Genomic DNA, 10,789 nt, shown 5'->3' on the forward strand with positions numbered 1-10,789 from the left:
CTCCCAGCCATGTGGAACTGTAAGTCCAATTAAACCTCCTTTTGTTCCCAGTTTCAGGCATGTGTTTATCAGCAGCATGAAAACAAACTAATACAACTGAAGGAAAAATCAAACATTTGAGGAAATTAAGAGAAAAAAAAAATCAAACATTTATCCTGTCTTCCCTATATAAAGGTATCATTGAGTAAACAATAGATGAATGGGAGCATCTCACTATAAAAGTATTCTAGCTATGAATAAAAAAGAATGATAGACTATCACAATTGTGAAACCCCTATGAATTAATGGACCTAGAATTAAACATCAACAGCTGTTATCTTTACAAAAGACAATCTGAAATTACATGCCTCAGGCCAGGCGCAGTGGCTCATGCCTGTAATCCCAACACTTTGGGAGGCCAAGGCAGGTGGATCAGTTGAGGTCAGGAATTTGAGACCAGCCTGCCCAACATGGTGAAACCCTATCTCTACTAAAAACACAAAAATTAGCTGGGCATGGTGGCACACACCTGTAATCCCAGCTACTTGGGAAGCTGAGGCAGGAAAATTGCTTGAACCTGGGAGGCAGAGGTTGCAGTGAGCAGAGATAGAGCCACCGCACTCCAGCCTGGGCAACAGAGCGAGATTCTGTCTCAAAAAAGAAAAAAAAAAAAAAGAAATTATACGCCTCCCATTAGAAGAATAGAACATTACCTGTGGTTTTGCCAAAGGAACAGAACCTGAGTCTGATTAAGCATCTGGATCAGCTGCAAACTTTCAGAAAATGCAGAGGACAAAGGAATATGACAAACCATCTCTCTATCAATACCCACTTTGATTTAATTAATTACTGTGAGATTCATTTGCTTACCACGTTTTCTCTTTTTTTTAAATCATAAAGTCACTGTCGGGAATGACTACAGTCAACGATCATTTATTGTACGTTTTGAAATAACTCAAAGAGTATGACTGGATTGTAACACAGCACCAACGCTTGGGGTGATGGATACCCCGTTTACCCTGATGTGACTATTCCACACTGTATGGCTCTATCAGAGTATCTCACAGACCCCATAAATATATGCAGCCATGATGCACTCACAGAAATTTTAAAAACTGCAGTAAGATACCACTTCATACCCATTCAGACAACTATTATTAAAAAAGGAAAAAAACAACAGGTGTTGGTAAGAATGTGGAGAAATCAGAACCTTTGTGTTTTGCAAGCTGGAAAGTAAAATGGTACAGCCACTGTGGAAAAGAATATGGCAGTTCCTCAAAAAATTAAACATAGAATTATATTTATGATTCATACAATCCAACAATTCTCCTTCTGGGTATATAATGAAAAGAACTGGTTGGGTGCGGTGGCTTGCGCCTGTAATCCCAGCACTTTAACAGGCCGAGGTGTGTGGATCACTTGAGGTCAGGAGTGTGAGACTAACCTGGCCAACATGGCAAAACCCTGTCTCTACAAAAGACACAAAAATTAGCCAGGCATGGTGGCATGTGCCTGTAATCTCAGCTACTTGGGAGTCTGAGACAGGAGAATCACTTGAATCCAGGAGGCTATTTGAAGGCTTCTCAAAAAACTAAAAACAGAGCTACCATATATGATCCAGCTTGGTTGCAGTGAGCCAAGATGGCGCCTACACTCCAGCTTGGGCAACAGAGCGAGACTCCACCTCAAAAAAAAAAAAAAAGAACTGAAAGCAGGGACTTGAACAGATATCTGTAGGCCGATATTCATATCAGCATTATTCACAACTGTCAAAAGGTGGAAACAAAACAAATGTCTACCAATGGGTGAACAGATATTTCCATAAATGTGTTATACGCACACAATGGAATATTATTCTACATTCAAAAAGGAATAAAATTCTTTGACATGCTACAACATGAAGTTTGCAAACATTATGGTAAGTGAAATATGCCAGACATCAAAGGACAAATATGATTCCATTTATATGAAGTCCCTAGAACAGCCAAATTCATAAAGACATAAAGCAGAATGATTACCAGGAAGTAATGAAGAGTGAGTGTTTAATGCACACAGAGTTGCAGTCTGGGATAATGAAAAAAGTTCTAGAAGTGGATTTAGTTGGTGATAGCCGCACAACAGCTCTTAATACCACTAAACAGATGCTTAAAAATGGGTAAAATGGCATATTTTACCACAATTTAAAAAATCAAATATGTAGTATTCAAAGTAGAAAAGAAATGTAATCTGCCTCTTCTTAGTGACATGTACCTTAAAAATCTCTAAAATTATGGACTTTTCTAATAACCATATCTTATGTCTCAGCAATAAAATGAAGAATACAGAAATTACAGAAACAAAATTCCAAAGTATTCCTGAACTTCAAATCTCAAAAATTAGTCTCACAACTGTGTAACGGAGACTGGCAGTTAGTAACTTCTTTCCTTCTTAACCCCATTTCTCTCTGCCAGGGAGAAAAATGCTTAATATTTCATTCTATTTGGCTATGTAATTATGACATTAGGACTTATTTCTTTAAATCTCAGTAACTAAGCCAGGAAAACTACAGTTCACTCCAGTCCAAACACAAATTAATGTTTTCAACAGTATGGCATTTATTAAGAAATGCTAGCAGTCAAAAGTCTTATGTTCTTCTAGTAACTCCTTCAGGCAATCCCACAAAGTGACATCATCCTTACCCAATCAGCCCATTATGCAAAACCCACATATACAGTACGCTCATTTTCTTGACAAGAGACACTACTATGAGCCCATTACGCAAAACCCACATGTACAGGACAATCATTTTCTGTGAGAACAGACACTACTATGAATGTGAAAATGGCCAGAGATGATGACAAATAATCTGTATAAGACAGTTTCAACACTCAGCAATGTAAAATTGTAAAGAATAGTATAGGAATAATATCCTTTAACATATAAAGAAATGGTAAATGCAAACTATGAAAATTTCTAAAATAACACAATCAATATGAAATAAACGAAAAAGTAATTTTCAAAAAGTCAAGTTCCTATAGATTTATATAAAAGTAATAATTTAAAATACGATTTGATGGCTATTTAACAAATCCCAGTGATACTGTGCATGGTGCGTCCCACAGACTAAAGAACGCAAGCAGCAGCCCAGTAACTGAAGACTCGTGATGAGTCACCAGAGTGCGTCACACTATTCAGCCTTTCTAATCACATTTGTCACACTGAAAAACACTCTCTGCTTAGGTATTTCCTTTTCGTTTTCAACCACCTTACCACTCCCCTGACAATTTTATTGAGATAATGCAATAAAAATCATTTTAACTATTAATATTAATTATGTAACCCAGGGAGATCACAAAACATAGTTTTTCTAATGCTTTTCATTCAAAAGTCTGATTTTTTTTTAACCTGACTTTAGTTTACTTTTAAAAACCGTTAACTTTCATTTTATCAAAATAGTAACTTTAAATGCCAATTAGTGACTTTTCCTATTTTTTCTGTATATTTTACCACAACAATTTAAAAAATTAAATGTGTATACTCAAAGTAGAAAAGAAATGTAATCTGCCTCTTGTTAGTGACATGTACCTTTAAAATCTCTAAAATTATGTAAAATTTTAATTTATAACTAAAAACCCTAGGTAATATAAATAAAACAGATACAAGGTTGAGAGAAGATGGCTAGGGACCTCAGGACTCAAGAAACAATAGCAATGAATTCCCTGGGTTTTCTTTTTGCCTCATGTGTCCCAGACTTGGAGCTGACCTCTCCAAGTTTAAAAATAAAATAGCCAGGCATGGTAGTTCGTGCCTGTAATCCCAGCATTTTGAGAGGCAGAGGCTGGTGAATCACCTGAGGTCAGGAGTTGGAGACCAGCCTGGCCAACATGGTGAAAGCCCTGTTTCTAAAATAAATACAAAAATTAGCTGGGCATGGTGGTGGCCACCTGTAATCTCAGCTCCTCAGGAGGCTGAGGCAGGAGAATCCCTTGAACCCAGCAGGCGGAGGTTGCAGTGAGCCGAGATCATGCTGCTGAACTCCAACCTGGGAGTGAAACTCCATCTCAAAAAATAAAAATAACAAAATAATAATAAAGCACCAGGAAAGGGTAGCTTACCAAGACAGAAAACTTTTAGATAATAACTGCTCTATTCCACCCAAATATGTCAGAAAAAACTGGAAAAAAAAACAGGCTTCCCATGCAACCTCTGAGAAGCCTCACCCCTACTCAAAGGTTACGTGGGGAGCCTAAATCTCCATCCTTGCCAGACTGTAATGACTCTTATAATCCCCAAAATGCACAACTGAAAACATTTATAATACTAAGGACCAGGAAGATCTCAGACTGGATAAAAAACAATGCCAACACTAAGATGACAGAGATGCCAGACTATCCTAAGAATGCTTCAGAGAGCAATTACAAACTCTTGTGAAAACCAGAAAGCCTCAACAACAACAAAAAACAGAAGGTCTCAAGAAAGAAGATATGAGGGGGAAACAAACAGAAAAAGCTCAATGGATGGCTCCACAGCAGAGTGGAGGGCAGAGAGGAAGGAATCCGGGAGCCGCAAGACAGAACAGAAATTACCCAGTCTCAACAACAGAGAGAAAACAGACTAGAAAAAAAAAACACCTGAACAGAGCAAGGACTATGGAACTGCAACAGTAATCTAACACCCATGTCATCAGAATCCTGGAAAAAGAGAAGGAGGTCAGGGCTGAACACTTCAGCATTTCTCAGGGCTGAAAAACGAACTGAAGAGATAGCTTCCTAAGTCTGACAAGAGTCATGAACCTATAGATTCAAGAAGCTAAGCAAACCCCAAAGAGGATAAACCCAAAGACATCCACGAGGCACATTCTAGTCAAACTTCTGAAAACTGAAGACAGAGAAAAAAAAAGTCTTTTTTTTTTTTTTTCCAGACAGGGTCTCCCTCTGTTACCCCAGCTGGAGTGCATTGGCACCATCACGGCTCACTGCAACCTCTACCTCTTGGGCTCGAGAGATCCTCCCACCTCAGCCTCCTGAGTAGCTGGGACTGCAGGCACACGCCACCACTCCTGGCTACTTTTTGTATTTTTTGTAGAGAAGAGGCCTCACTATGTTGTCCAGGCTGGTCCTGAACTCCTGGCCTCAAGTGATTCTCCTGCCTTAGCCTCCCAAAGTGCTGGGATAATAGGCATGAGCCACCATGCCTGGCCAAGAAAAAAAAAAATCTTGAAAGCAGTAAGAGAGAAACAATTGAAATGATAGTAGATTTCATATCAGAAATCACGGAAGCCAGAAAGAAGTGGTACAACATCATCCTTTTTTTTTTTTTTTTGAGACAGTCTCACTCTGTCACCCAGGTTGGAGTGCAATGGCACGATCATGGCTCACTGCAGCTCTGATCTCCTGGGCTCAGGTGATCCTCCCACCTCAGCCTTCCGGGTAGCTAAGACTACAGGCATGCGCCACCATGCCCAGCTAATTTTTTGTAGAGATGGGGTTTTGCCATATTGCCTAGGCTGGTCTTGAACCCCTGGGCTCAAGTGATCTGCTCATCTCGGCCTCCCAAAGTGTTGCAATTACACTATGCCTGGCCGAACATCTTTCAAACACTAAAAGAAAAGACTGTTCACCCAGAATTGTATATATATCCAGCAAAACGTCCTTCAGGAATCAAGAGAAGATCAACACATTCTCAGATGAATGAAAACTAAGAGAGTCTGTAGCAGCAGATGTAATCTAAAAGAATGAGTCATGGAAATTCTCTAAATGGAAAGGAAGTGGTGAAAGAAAGGAATCTTAAAACACCAAGAAAGGACACAGCGTTATTAGTTTGCTAGAGCTGAAAATACCACACAGTGGGCAGCTGAAACAATACAAATGTATTTTCTCACAATTCTGGAGGTTAGAAGTCTGAGATGAAGGTGTGAGCAGGATTGGCTTCTTCTGAGGTCTCTCACTGGCTTGCAGATGCTGTCTTCTGAGTCTTCATATCATCTTTCCTCTCTGTCAGTCTTTGTCCTAATCTCCTCTTACGGGGACATCACTTCCAACTAAATGATGCCATCTTGATTTAATTACCTCTTTAAAAGTACTATCTCCAAACACCATCGCAGGTACTGAGACTTAGGACTTCAATGTATGAATTTGTGGGTGAGGGATGAAATTCAGTACATAACACTAAGCAAAAATATGGGTAAATATAAAAGACTTTCCTTCTCTAGAGTTTTCCAAATTATATTGGAAGCAAAAATTATGATTATTTTATGTGATGCTAATATTTAAATATTTATAGAGAAAATATTTAAGACAACAACAACAGGGAAAGTAAAGGGACGTGAAGGTGGTAAGGTTTCTATACTTCATTCAAACTCATAAAATAACGATACCTACCCATAGACTGACAAGTCAGACATCTCTCATGCAGTACCTAGGGCAACATCTAAGAGAGCTACACAAAGAGATACGGTCAAAAACACTACAGAGAAACAAAAATGGAATTCTAAAAAATGTTCCAGAAATCCACGGGAATGCAAGAAAAAGAACACAGAAAGGAAAACAAGGGAAATAACAAACAAAATGGCAGACTTAGGCCCTAACATATCAATAATGATATGAAATGTAAATTATCTAAAAGACAGATCAAATGACCAAAATGCAGACATTAGCAAAGTGGATTTAAAAACATGATGCAGCCAGGCGCGGTGGCTCACGCCTGTAATCCCAGCACTTTGGGAGGCTGAGGCAGGCGGATCACAAGGTCAGGAGATCGAGACCATCCTGGCTAACACGGTGAAACCCCCGTCTCTACTAAAAACACAAAAAATTAGCAGGGCGTGGTGGCGGCGCCTGTAGTCCCAGCTACTCGGGAGGCTGAGGCAGGAGAATGGCGGGAACCCGGGAGGCAGAGATGGCAGTGAGCTTAGATCGCGCCACTCACTCCAGCCTGGGCGACAGAGCAAGACTCCGTCTTAGAAAAAAAAAAAAAAGATGCAACTCTATGTTATCTACAAGAAACTCACTTCAAGTAGGATATAGGCTGAAAGTAAAAATTAGCACCCAAACAGGAGAGGTCCAAGTCCTCGTTAACTCCCAATACCTGCCCCTTAAAGCAATCACTTTTAACTTTTTTGTGTGTGTGTGGCTTTTTTTTTTTTTTTGGACACAGGGTCTTGCCCTGTCGCCCAGGCTAGAGTGCAGTGGTGCAATCACAGCTCACTGAAACCTGGAACTCCTGGGCTCAAGTGATTCTCTGACCTAAGCCTCCTAAGTAGCTGGGACGACAGGAATGTGGAACCATGCCGGGCTAATTTTTCTTTCAAATCTTTTGTAAAAATGGGGTCTTGGGGGTCAGGCGCAGTGGCTCACACCTGTAATCCCAGCATTTTGGGAGGCCGAGGTGGGCGGATCACCTGAGGTCAGGAGTTCAAGACCAGCCTGGCCAATATGGTAAAACTCCGCCTCTACCAAAAAATACAATGAATAGTGCAAAAGATACATAAGTCACAAGCCACAAAAGATGTACAACTCAAAGGTGCAAGTGAGTCGATTTCATCTGCAAGGTGCCTCCCATATGTATCACAAAGGCCCATCCAAAATGTAGTGGTTATGCCCCTGAAATAGGCTTGCTGCCCTCTGTATGCCTGGGCTGAGGGAGAGCCACGTCACCTGTCTGCAGTCCAGCTGGCACTCTGCAGGGCGGTGACTCTAGGACAGCAGGCACACGGTTTCCTGATCCATGGCTCACTGCGTCACTAACTCCGCGGCAGGCTTGTCAGCACGCGGCTATGACATCGGTGTTCTGAACTTGTACAACGTGCCCTAGAGTAGACCTTTTTTCTTTTTTCTTTTCATTATGCAGAACACGACCTTTCCATCTAGAGTCTTGTGTTCCTCAGTTTTAAAAAACTGAAACAAGGCCGGGCGCTGTGGCTCACACCTGTAAGCCTAGCATTTTGGGAGGCCAAGGTGGGTGGATTGCCTGAGCTCAGTTCACACAGTGAAACCCCGTCTCTACTAAAATACAAAAAATTAGCTGGGCGTGGCGGCGGGCGCCTGTGGTTCCAGCTGCTTGGGAGGCTGAGGCAGGAGAATCACTTGAACCCAGGAGGTAGAAGTTGCAGTGGGCCAAAATCACACCATTGCACTCCAGCCTGGGTGACAGAGCAAGACACTGTCTCCAAAAAAAAAAAAAAGAAAAAGAAAAACTAAACGAATTACTTCCTCCCCCTTCTTTGTATTCTGTTTTCTCAATCCGGAACCTAATAGATGTCGAACCTCCTAGACTGATATATTTTTCTGTTTCCTTTTTCCTGCCTTCTGGGAGATTTCCTCAACTTTATTTCTGAACGCCTCTGCTGAATTTTCTTTATTTCTGATAGATATAGTGCTTTCCATTTCCAAGAGCTCTGTCTTAGTCTCTGAATTCCTGTGCCTTTTTTTTTTTCTTTGAGATGGAGTTTTGCTCTTGCTGCTCAGGCTGGAGTGCAATGGCTTGATCTTGGCTCACTGCAACCTCCACCTCCCAGGTTCAAGCGATTCTCCTGTTTCAGCCTCTATACTACACCAGACTAATTTTGTATTTTTAGTAGACACAGGGTTTCACCAGGCTGGTCTCAAACTCCTGACCTCAGGTGAGGTCAGGCTGTGTCTCGCATTCCTATGCCCTTTTCTTAGACAGCCTCACTATATTTCATGTTGGCAGGACTTCCTTTCTGCCTTTTAGGATATCGATTCCAGGTTTTTGGAAGTTTTCTTTTTGTCGGCACTGTCTGTTTTCTCTGGGTTCGTTTTGTTATGTTCCTCTCCGTCTTTGCTGTCAGAAATGTTCTTCAAGGCCAGGCACTCATGCCTGTAATCCTAGCACTTTGGGAGGCCGAGGTGAGAGGATCATTTCAGCTCAGGAGTTTGAGACCAGCCTGAGCAACAGAGTAAGAACCCCTGTCTCTACTAAAATTAAAAAAAGACAGGGAGAAATGTTCTTCAAATAGCTAGTAGTGTTTAGTTTTCTTTTCATATTTAAAAACATAGACCAGGTGCAGTGACTCACACCTGTAATCCCAGCACTTTGGGAGGCTGAGGTGGGCGGCACTTGAGGTCAGGAGTTTGAGACCAGCCTGAGCAACAGAGTAAGAACCCCTGTCTCTACTAAAATTAAAAAAAGACAGGGAGAAATGTTCTTCAAATAGCTAGTAGTGTTTAGTTTTCTTTTCATATTTAAAAACATAGACCAGGTGCAGTGACTCACACCTGTAATCCCAGCACTTTGGGAGGCTGAGGTGGGCGGCACCTGAGGTCGGGAGTTCGAGACCAGCCTGATCAATATGGAGAAACCCTGTCTCTACTAAAAATACAAAATTAGCCGGGCATGGTGGCACATGCCTGTAATCCCAGCTACTTGGGAGGCTGAGGCAGGAGAGTCACTTGAACACGGGAGGCAGACATTGCGGTGAGCCAAGATCCCACCATTACACTCCAGCCTGGGCAACAAGAACGAAACTCCGTCTCAAAAAACAAAAAACAAAAAAACCCGTAACATTGACATTCTGGTTGGAAGCTCTGTGTGTACACTTCCCTGTAAGGTACAACGTAGGGACCTGGCTGTTTCATTTGGGTTCTGTAAGTATCGATACCTTAAAATCTTTTCTCTTTTCCCCTAGATTTTCTCCAAAGACAAAAACTCCAATAACCAGAGGAGTATATCAGCCAAGTAGAGAGATGCCTAGAGATCCTGCCATTCTGTATGCCAGTTGTCATTAGGTTTTCAATTTGGAGACATGTCCCCATCTTCAGCAAGCCTATACCCAATTCCAGACCCAGTTTTAGTCCCAGCCCTCTGAAGAAAAAGCCTCCTTGATTTTTCTGTTGCACATTCTTCTCCTTCAAAAATATGACAGAGGTAAGACCCTTAAGAAAATAGTGTCTTACAGGAAAAGTTATCAAGGATAGTCCACATACCATGTTTTATCAGTTTGCATCCATTTGATCCTCAGGAAAAGCAATCACATATTCTGAAGGACTCAAAAAAATGGCTTTCTTGGCCAGACACAGTGGCTCACGCCTGTAATCCCAGCACTTTGGGAGGCCAAGGCGGGTGGATCACTGAGGTTGGGAGCTCGAGACCAGCCTGACCAATATGGTGAAATCCCAGCTCTACTAAAAATCCAAAATTAGCAGGGCGTGGTGGTGCATGCCTGTAATCCCAGCTACTCGAGAGGCTGAGGCAGGAGAATCACTTGAACCCGGGAGGCGGAGGTTGAGGTGAGCCGAGATAGTACCATTGCACTCCAGCCTGGGCAACAAGAGTGAAACTCTGTCTCAAAAAAAAAGAAGGCTTTCTTCTCCAGTCATGTTTTCCACATATCCTAGGAGAGTGGGATGCTGAAAAATGTATGTAGGCTGATAAAATTTTGGTACATATTTCCAAAGCTCAGCTACGAGAAAACTTATAAGGAAATTTAACCAGAGAAATAAAAAATGAAATCAAACTCAGATTTAATTTAGCTAAGAGAACTATCCTTGTAGTCTATAAACCTGGGTTCTAGTCTTGCTTAATTGGTGACATATGTTGGACTGGGACAAGGTCAATGTCACTTAACTGTGAAATGTAAAAATTGTGTAACAAAAACAAATGAAAGCTTTTCTTTGAAAAGGTGTTTTACGAGGTATTATTGCTCGTTATTTTACAACATCATAATGAAATGTAAAGTAAGAATAACAAAACTAAAAGCTTTAATTTTTTTTTTAAATATTGCTTCCGGCCGGGCGCGGTGGCTCAAGCCTGTAATCCCAGCACTTTGGGAGGCCGTGATGGGCGGATCACGAGGTCAGGAGATCGAGATCAT

The 10,789-nt window shown here is 41.4% G+C and overlaps 1 protein-coding gene across 6 annotated transcripts in view; it reads right to left on the minus strand.

The window, feature by feature from the left end:
* The window catches only part of LRCH3 (leucine-rich repeats and calponin homology (CH) domain containing 3), a 96,418-nt gene that overhangs the window by 66,611 nt on the left and 19,018 nt on the right, over positions 1-10,789 (minus strand). The gene's annotated exons all lie outside the window — the stretch shown is intronic.

This window comes from Colobus angolensis, unplaced genomic scaffold (genome assembly GCF_000951035.1).
Source record: "Colobus angolensis palliatus isolate OR3802 unplaced genomic scaffold, Cang.pa_1.0 Scaffold54, whole genome shotgun sequence".
In the NCBI taxonomy this organism is placed as follows: Eukaryota; Metazoa; Chordata; class Mammalia; order Primates; family Cercopithecidae; genus Colobus; species Colobus angolensis.